The sequence below is a fragment of the Anabrus simplex genome, chromosome 6 (assembly GCF_040414725.1).
Source record: "Anabrus simplex isolate iqAnaSimp1 chromosome 6, ASM4041472v1, whole genome shotgun sequence".
NCBI classification, from domain to species: Eukaryota; Metazoa; Arthropoda; class Insecta; order Orthoptera; family Tettigoniidae; genus Anabrus; species Anabrus simplex.
Genome location: NC_090270.1, coordinates 296,469,632 through 296,478,507, shown reverse-complemented (window position 1 = coordinate 296,478,507; position 8,876 = coordinate 296,469,632). Strand labels below are relative to the sequence as shown.

At 40.6% G+C, this 8,876-nt stretch overlaps 1 protein-coding gene across 2 annotated transcripts in view; it reads right to left on the bottom strand.

Annotated features, from left to right (window-relative positions):
- Nucleotides 1-768: 768 nt before the first annotated feature.
- Nucleotides 769-8,876, bottom strand: part of LOC136875758 (mitogen-activated protein kinase 15) — an 84,203-nt gene continuing 76,095 nt past the window's right edge. For both annotated transcript variants that reach the window (XM_067149334.2, XM_067149332.2), the window contains exon 8: nucleotides 769-1,192. The gene's annotated coding sequence lies outside the window, so the exon portion shown is untranslated. The remainder of the gene's footprint in view (nucleotides 1,193-8,876) is intronic.

Here is an 8,876-nt window from a genome sequence, read left to right as displayed (position 1 = left end):
GTGAAGAGTGGCGTAAGAAGACAAAATTTAGATTGGGACAAAATCGTGGGAGAGGAATGGTGGAAGGAAAGAGGAAGATGGAGAAGTGCCATAAATACCCCAACCTGGCAGGAGCTGGATAAGGGGAAATGATGATCCCTTAGCCTATAAGGCTCCAGAAAGTACAGTCAGAACTCTCACCTCAAAATATTTTAATTTATGCCAACTGACTACTTTCTGTAAGTTAATTTTAAAAAGTATGTGCAATGCCTGGATAGATTAAACAAGTTATGGAATTGGGAAATAAAAATAACTTTGACTGATTGACATGATCATTAGGGAAAGCATTTTAGTGGTAGTTTTACTGAACATTAGTAGTAAGTGAAAATATTATATTTATGTTATATTTTGAAGTACTGTACTGGTTCAGGTTTGATGTCTTTATCAGTACTGACAAGCAAAACAAACATTTCCACTTATTAAATTATTAACACATTACATTTAACTGTCCAGTATTAATATATATTTAATTCCTTCTTTCAAAATATTTAAATGATTAAAAAATGAAATACACAAGTGTGTCACAAGAATAACAATTATAGAAGCATCAAAGACATAAAAGTAAACACATTTCCAAAGGACACAATCTCTAAAACAAATTTGGCATACAAATATTTTGCAACTCGTAGCATTTTCCTAATTCTGACCATAGAATTTTTCAAAATATAGCACCAGAATAAAAGTTGAACACTTACAAAGTACAAATAAAATTTACTATGAATTTTAAAAAAAAAACAGTAATGAGTACAAAAATATTTCATTAAAAATGTACAGTTTAAAACAAGATATCATAGGAAGTCCAGCTTCCCAACAACAAAAGGTTATGCACTTCAGACTATATTGCCAGTGATCATATTATTGAGCTAAATGACCACCCCTTCAATATAACATTAATATGTACAGCAGAATACAATGCATTTTACTCATATCTTCAGAAAGTTGACTACTGCCAGAAGAATCTAGATCTTGTGGTAGAACTGGATCAGCTCTGCAAGACTCTTTACTGTTGACCTTCAGTCGATTTTCAGGACAGATTTTGGCTTTCCTGTGGCATTGAATACTATCCCCTTCTCCTAGATAATCTTCTTTGTGAAGTTCCAAGTCCACACAGGGTTTTTAAGGCAATTCTCCTCATTCATATACTTTTCTTTAGCTGAAAAATCATATCAGTTTAATTTTCATACTATATAAAACCTTTCAAAATAGCTCAATAATAGAATTATGTATAATTTAAAATATTAATGGATGGTTACTAGTAATAAATATATTTTTTTGCTAGTTGCTTTACGTTGCACCGACACAGATAGGTCTTATGGTGACGATGGGATAGGAAAGGCCTAGGAGTTGGAAGGAAGCGGCCATGGCCTTAAGGTACAGCCCCAGCATTTGCCTGGTATGAAAATGGGAAACCACGGAAAACCATCTTCCGGGCTGCCGACAGTGGGATTCAAACCCACTATCTCCTGGATGCAAGCCTGAGCCTGAGCCTCGTGGAGCGACTGGAGCGGCAGCTGTGGATTTGATTGAGATCCCCGACCTCATTGGGTCCCTTATCTCAACTTGACATGGGGCCCGTAAGGGTGTAGACTTATGGTTTAATTTGGTATAAATTTCCAGTATTTCGGAGGGTAAGGAGAGATGAAAGTGGAGCAATTGAAATGTGAAGGTGGCTTTAGTTGAGACTTCGGTAAGGAGCATGGGAAGGTGCTAGCAATGCAGGATGTGTCTTGGGATGTGGGGGCATGCAGTATTTCTGGGGGGTGGAGAGAGGGAATTTGAGTTCTGTAGAGCTGGTTAGCAGAGAGAGGAGGGTTTTGAGAAGTTCTATGGTGGGGATGGTTTGTGTGTTGCAGTTTGACTGATATCTGGTAGGAAGGGTGAGGTTAAGGTTTAATAGTGGCAGAATTTGTTGGTGGGACTGTTGTGGGGGGCGGAGGTGCTTATTTGATATATAGTGGGCTTTAATAGCTTTTTTGATGAATGGACAACCAGGATATGATGTGGCGTGTTGGTTTTTGCAATTGGCGCATTTGGGCTGATCACAGGGAACAGGGCAGACAGAGTGATGGTGGTGATCACATCTGTTGCAACGAGTTTGATTTGGACACTTTGCTGCTGAGTGGTTTAGCTGAAGGCAATTGTAACAAATGAATATGAGTGATGTTTGTGGGCGAGGGTTTTTTCGGTTGGTACGCGTTCGGTTCTGGGTGGGAGTGGTTTCATTGGTTGTTGAGGGGAGTGTTGTTTGTGATTGTGAAGTGGATGGAAATTGTGGTGAGGTTTGCTTGCTGTTTGACTGTATGGAGTTGGTTTGGTTGGGTTGGGTTTGAAGGTTGCTGGGTGTATGCTTACTGGGTCTGTTTGAATTTCTTTTTCTATGGTTAGGGGTTTGGTTTGGGTGCTGTATTTGCAAGGTGAGGGACCATCCTCCGATGTTTCTTTTTTATAAACTTCTTCTTCATCTTCTTCCTCCTCTACTGCTTCAGGTTCTTCAACGGGATTGGGAAAGCAGGATCGAGGGCGGAAGTAGTGTACATAGGCCTTGGTGTTTCCTTGAGGGTGTCAACTCTTGCACAGAGGTCAATTATATGACTATCTTAGTAGGGGGTAATAATTAGAATGTTGCTGTGCATTTCGTCTATTGTTGCAACATGAGTAGGGATAAGGTCCTTGATGACGCCGAGAATTGTGCTTCAATTCAATGGAATAGGTCCTGTAAGGCCAAGAGGAATGAGCATTATGGAATTACTGGGCGATATTGGAAAGATTGAGTTGTCTTTTCTGTATATGGACGGATATTCAAAGTTGTGGTCCTCTATACTGGACTTGTGGCTGGTTGTGCTGCTTGAATTTTGAGAGTACACTGGCGATGGGGATCGATTGGAGGGGGAGGAGGGCTTGGGGGAGGGGACACCTGGGTTGGATTCTTGGGATCTTCTTTGAAAGCCGTGCGGCTTCTTGTTTGATAGGCGCTGGTCTGGGATTCAACAGGGGCCCAGCTACTCAGTCCACTGGACTTGTTACTGGTTCTTGAATTTTGGAGCATTGTGGGATTTTCTTGGCTGCGAGGGGGTTGGGAGAGGTGTAGATGAAATACTGGAGGTCAAACGCACTAGCAGACCAGTCTATCCATATTCAACTTGTTGCCAGAGTCGTGTCAGGCTAGTTTTTTAAGTGGATTACGCCACAGACAAGGCACGAACTTAGGACACCAAGCTGACTGGCAAATGCTCTGGAGCTACCCTTGGTGGTAGCTATGGTTTTCTTGGTTGGCGGGGCTGGCGTGTGCTAGCGTCGGCCTGGCTGGGGAGACTGGCAGGGAGCGCAGACAGTCCTGGTGGAGTATATCCAAAAGGTCGGAGCGCACTGGAAATCCGTGGCAGGTGGCCTACTTGCTAGGCGGCGGCGGGTGGGTACCGGCGAGTCTTCACTTCGCGGGTGGTGAGCTGGCAGTCTGGGTTACCAGTTCCGGCCATTGGGGTTAGCTCTCGGAGGTGCTTACTTGCTGGGCTGCATGTCGGATGCAAGCTCACAGCCGCGCGCTCCTAACCGCACGGCCAACTCGCCTGGTCTAGTAATATATTAAAACACATGATATCTTGAAGTATTTTAGATTCTTTCTGCTGTAATTCTGTTTGCAAGAAGCATTCCGATCAGTAGCTTATCCAAAAGTAATGAATTTAACACAAACAATAAAATAATGTTATTGATTTTTACGTTCCATTAACTACTTTTACAGTTTTTGGAGAAGCCGAGGTGCAGGAATTTAGTCCTGCAGGAGTTCTTTTACCCGCCAGTAAATCTATCAACATGAGGCTGACGTATTTGAGCACCTTCAAGTACCAACAGACTGAGCCAGGATTGAACCTGCCAAGTTGGGGTCAGAAGGCCATCACCTCAACCTTCTGAGACAGTCAGCCTGGCAACAATAAAGTATGTAGGCTTTTAGTTTTAATGGATATTCTACGTTACCCAAACACAGAATCAAACAGTTCTGTACATTTGTTAAGTGTATTATATCATTTGACTATCAGCACGGTGTTGATCATTTGTTATAACTTCATAACATTACATTTTTACAGTATTGGGTAGGATGAGTGGGTGGGGCTCATGTCTATACCTGGATGCTCCTCTGCTTCCAGTCAGTCAACTCAGATCTCTAAAGCGTAATTCCTTTCAGTAGAATTACGACAATACAATACAAACAATATCACAATATTATATTACCACACTCTTGTGAAATGAAAATATTTATTTTGCCATCTGCTTTACGTCGCACCGACGCAGAGAGGTCTTATGGAGAAGATGGGACAGGAAAGGCCTAGGAGTGGAAAGGAAGCAGCCGTAGCCTTAATTAAGGTACAGCCCCAGCATTTGCCGGGTGTGAAAATGGGAAACCACGGCAAAACATCTTCAGGGCTGCCGACAGTGGGGTTCAAACCCACTATCTCCCAGATGAAAATTCACCGTGAAATTAAAATAATCGTACATCAAAGGTGTATCAGACTGAAAATAATATCAGTATTAATAATATACAATAATACTGCTGAGTCAACTATTCTGAACAATTCCCAGAGAAATTGCTAAAAATGAGCCCAAATGGTTAATAACTGAGGAGCGGAGGAAGATATGAAGTGCAAGAATGAAGAAATTTTAAGAAAATAATAAAAGTTTGGCCAGAAAGTCTTAATTTCCATACCTTTCTAAAATGGAAAGAGAAGAGGAACTATTAAATATAAATTACAAATTAAACTGGTCAATGGCAAATAGTACCTAACAATGTTGTATATTAGAAATTAGAACCCATTACTGATACCATGCGCAAGAAAAGACTAGGGTACTTTGGTCACATCCTGAGAATGTCAGATTTGTAACTTCTGAAACAGCTAGTGCAGTACAGTCTTGCTTCAAAAAATGCTACAACTGGATGCAGATGGATACAAGAAATGAGGGAGGATTTGAAAAAAATTGGCCTTACACCTGATGACACTATGAGTAAGGAAAAGGTAAACACCACAACACTTAAAAATATGACTTTCCACTTTACACTCACAAAGAAGAAAATCCCAACTAGAATATTCTCTACACAAGAAAGGGCAAGAATATCAACACATATGAAGTAGTACTGGGAGAACCACAAGGCTCTGACAGTTCCTACCAAGATATCGACAAACCAAGGGGTTGATTAAAGTGATCCAATGTGGTCTCAGAAGAAGAAAAAGCTGGTCAGTGGTGTAACATTTTGTTCAGGTAGATGAAATGTTTGAAAATTTGATATGGAAACATATGAATAACAACAACAACAACAACAATAATAACAACACTACACCTGGCACACTAGCAAAGTCACCAGTAACTTAGAAGACAAAATACTGTGTAGCCGACATACTTTGTCCTTGTGGCAGCCTCCGCATGGGGGAAGTTGTTGTAATAATAATAATAATAATAATAATAATAATAATAATAATAATAATAATAATAATAATAATAATAATTGCAGATGATGTTCTGATCTGGGGAGAAAATGAACCAGCAGTATACGAGAAACAATCTTTGGAACAGCAAGTTTAAATAATATGGACTAAATATCAGTAAAACAAACTGTTGAAATGACTATCAACAGACACGGCACAGATTCAAACATTTTCCTGGAGGGAACTCTATTGCAGTCTGTTTCGAACTTCCAATACCTTGGAGTATCACTTCAAAAGATAACACAGTAAGAGCCAGGAAATACTTAACAGGACTCATCAGAAAGCTTCTCAGTTTTATTTTCAAGTGAGAAATCTACTCTGGAATGATAAAATACCCCAGAAAGCAAAATTGACCATGTTTTATACATACTTCATTCAAATTCTCTCTTATGGACGCAAAACATGTACCCTGCATAACAAGGCAAATAGTAAAATCCAGCCAACAGAAATGAAATTCATCAGAACAATCAACCAAAAGACAAGAAGGGAAAAGATTAGAAATGAAGCAAGCAGGAAGGAGGCCGGCATCAAAATACTTGTTATCGAGTTTTTAGGAAGTCGCAGGCTACAATGGTTTGGATATGTTATGAGGATGGACAGAACAAGAACAGCAAGGAATTACTTTGACAGGGAAGTGAAAGGGGAGAGGCCAGTAGGGAGACAAAGGAATAGATGGACAGACACAGAAATCGGAGGTCAGCAAGAGGAATGCCAAATGGGAGTGCCATAGGGGAACAGAAACTATACTTTGACAGGAAGAAGTGGCAAGTGTTTGTACACCACACCCAGCAAACTGGAGCTGGAAAATGAAGATGATGATGATTATATACTTATGAGTAAAAGGTAGTCCACCAGCAAGTGTCTTTATATTTATTCTTCACAATTTGCTTTACGTCGCAGCGACACAGATAGGTCTTATGGCAACGATGGGATAGGAAAGGCCTAGGAGTGAGAGGGAAGCGGCCATGGCCTTAATGTAAAGTATTTGTAAAATATTTGTGTAGTACTGGTGTAGTAGAGGTATCCGTAGGAACTCTTACTAAAATACTCTTGTTGTAATTAGGATAGGCTTAATTGCAGTTTGGAATTGTGTAGTTCTTGTGTATTACTTTCGATATTCAGTAATTAACAGCAGTTTTTATCCTGTTAGGGGTTGTAGAATTAAAAAAAAATAGAGCACGACTAAGTAGTATTGTAGTGTAGTCGTATATTAATTACCTTATTGTTGTGTACTATCCCAGACAATATATCCCTTCGTTCATTTATTTTTTGCAAATAAGTTATTTTATTTTTTAATTTAATTTTTTCCCCCCCGTAAAAAATGGCTAAGGAGCGCGAGTGTACTTATTGTGGGTGTGGTGAGGCATTGAGGGGTATGAGGGAGGAGTTGGAAACTTTGAGCGAGATAATTAGGATTCTCACAGAAGACAGGAAGGAAGATAGGACTCCCTCAAACAATGTACAGGTTACAGTAGGTGTACAAGAGGGAGGGGAAGGAAAGGGAGGAGTTGTAGAAGACAGGTGGTCTAATGTTCTAAGGGGAAGGAGATTGCAGGCTAAGGGCTCTATTCAGGATCAGAATTCAGGACAGGTGTCTGTGCAAAATCGGTACGAGTCACTCCAGGTAGAACAACAGAGGGAAGATGAGGGACAGGGAACTGTTGCTGAGATGCGTGGAAGTAGGAGGAAGGGAAAAGGTAGGAAAGGGAAATGTAGAGTAGAGGATAGGAAAAGACAGCTGGAACAGGGTCATGGGAAGGAGAAAAGGGAGGAGGAAGTAGCTTCTGCAGCAGTGAGAGAAGATAGGGCTAACCAGGAGGGGAGGGGATCAGATGAGGTGGGGAGGGTTGAGGCTCTGGTCATGGGGGATTCCATCGTTAGACACGTGGGGAAAGTGTGTGGAGGAAAAGGAACCAGGATAGAATGTTATCCAGGAATTAGGTTGAGGCAGATGTTGAGGAAAGTAGAAGAGAGGGAGGAGGGGAAGGAGAAGGTGGTAGTGTTTCACGTTGGTACCAACAACGTAAGGCAAGCTGATGTAAGTACCAACATAGTTGGAGATGTGTGGGATCTGGTAAATGCAGCACGGGTGAAGTTTAAGAAAGCGGAGATTGTTATTAGTGGAATACTGTGTAGGAGGGATACTGACTGGAGGGTGATTGGGGATTTAAATGAGACTATGGAGTGGGTATGTGGGAAACTGGGTGTGAAATTTCTAGTTCCTAATGGGTGGGTAGGAGATAGGGATCTGCGCTCAGATGGCCTTCATTTAAACCGCAGTGGTACATATAAGTTAGGAAATTTGTTTGGAAGGGTAATAGGGAGGTACATTCAGGGAAACGGGATGGCCTAGGGAGCGGTGATAAGGGAACAGGGAACTGGAAATCAAGTAGGGATGACATAAAATTGTTAGTGTTGAACTGTAGAAGTATTGTAAAGAAAGGAATAGAATTAAGTAATTTAATAGATATATATTTACCAGATATTGTAATAGGAGTTGAATCATGGCTGAGAAATGATATAATGGATGCAGAAATTTTCTCACGGCACTGGAGTGTGAATAGTAGAGATAGGATAGGAATGGTGGGAGGGGGAGTGTTCATTCTGGTGAAGGAAGAATTAGTAAGCTACGAAAAAGTTAAAGATGAGACACATGAAATTCTAGGTGTAAGGCTCATTTTTAAAGATAATAGGCAACTTGATATATTTGGAGTGTACAGATCGGGAAAGGGTAGCACTGATGCGGATTCGGAATTATTTGAAAGGATAGTCAGCTATGTGGGAAACGACATGGAAAGAAATGTGATTGTAGCGGGAGATCTGAATTTGCCAGATGTAAATTGGGAAGGAAATGCGAACGACAGGAAGCATGACCAACAAATGGCAAATAAGTTAATATGGGAAGGACAGCTGATTCAGAAAGTGATGGAACCAACCAGAGGGAAAAATATCCTGGATGTGGTGCTGATAAAACCAGATGAGCTCTATAGGGAAACTGAAGTAATGGATGGTATTAGTGATCATGAAGCTGTTTTTGTGGTAGTTAAAAATAAATGTGATAGAAAGGAAGGTCTTAAAAGTAGGACTGTTAGGCAGTACCATATGGCTGATAAAGCAGGCATGAGGCAGTTTCTAAAAAGTAACTATAATCAGTGGAAAACGGTAAATAAAAATGTAAACAGACTCTGGGATGGGTTTAAAGAAATTGTTGAGGAATGCGAAAACAGGTTTGTACCTTTAAGGGTGGTAAGGAATGGTAAAGACCCACCTTATTATAATAGAGAAATAAAGAGACTAAGAAGGAGGTGCAGACTGGAAAGAAATAGAGTTAGAAATGGCTGTGGAAGTAAGGAGAAATTGAAG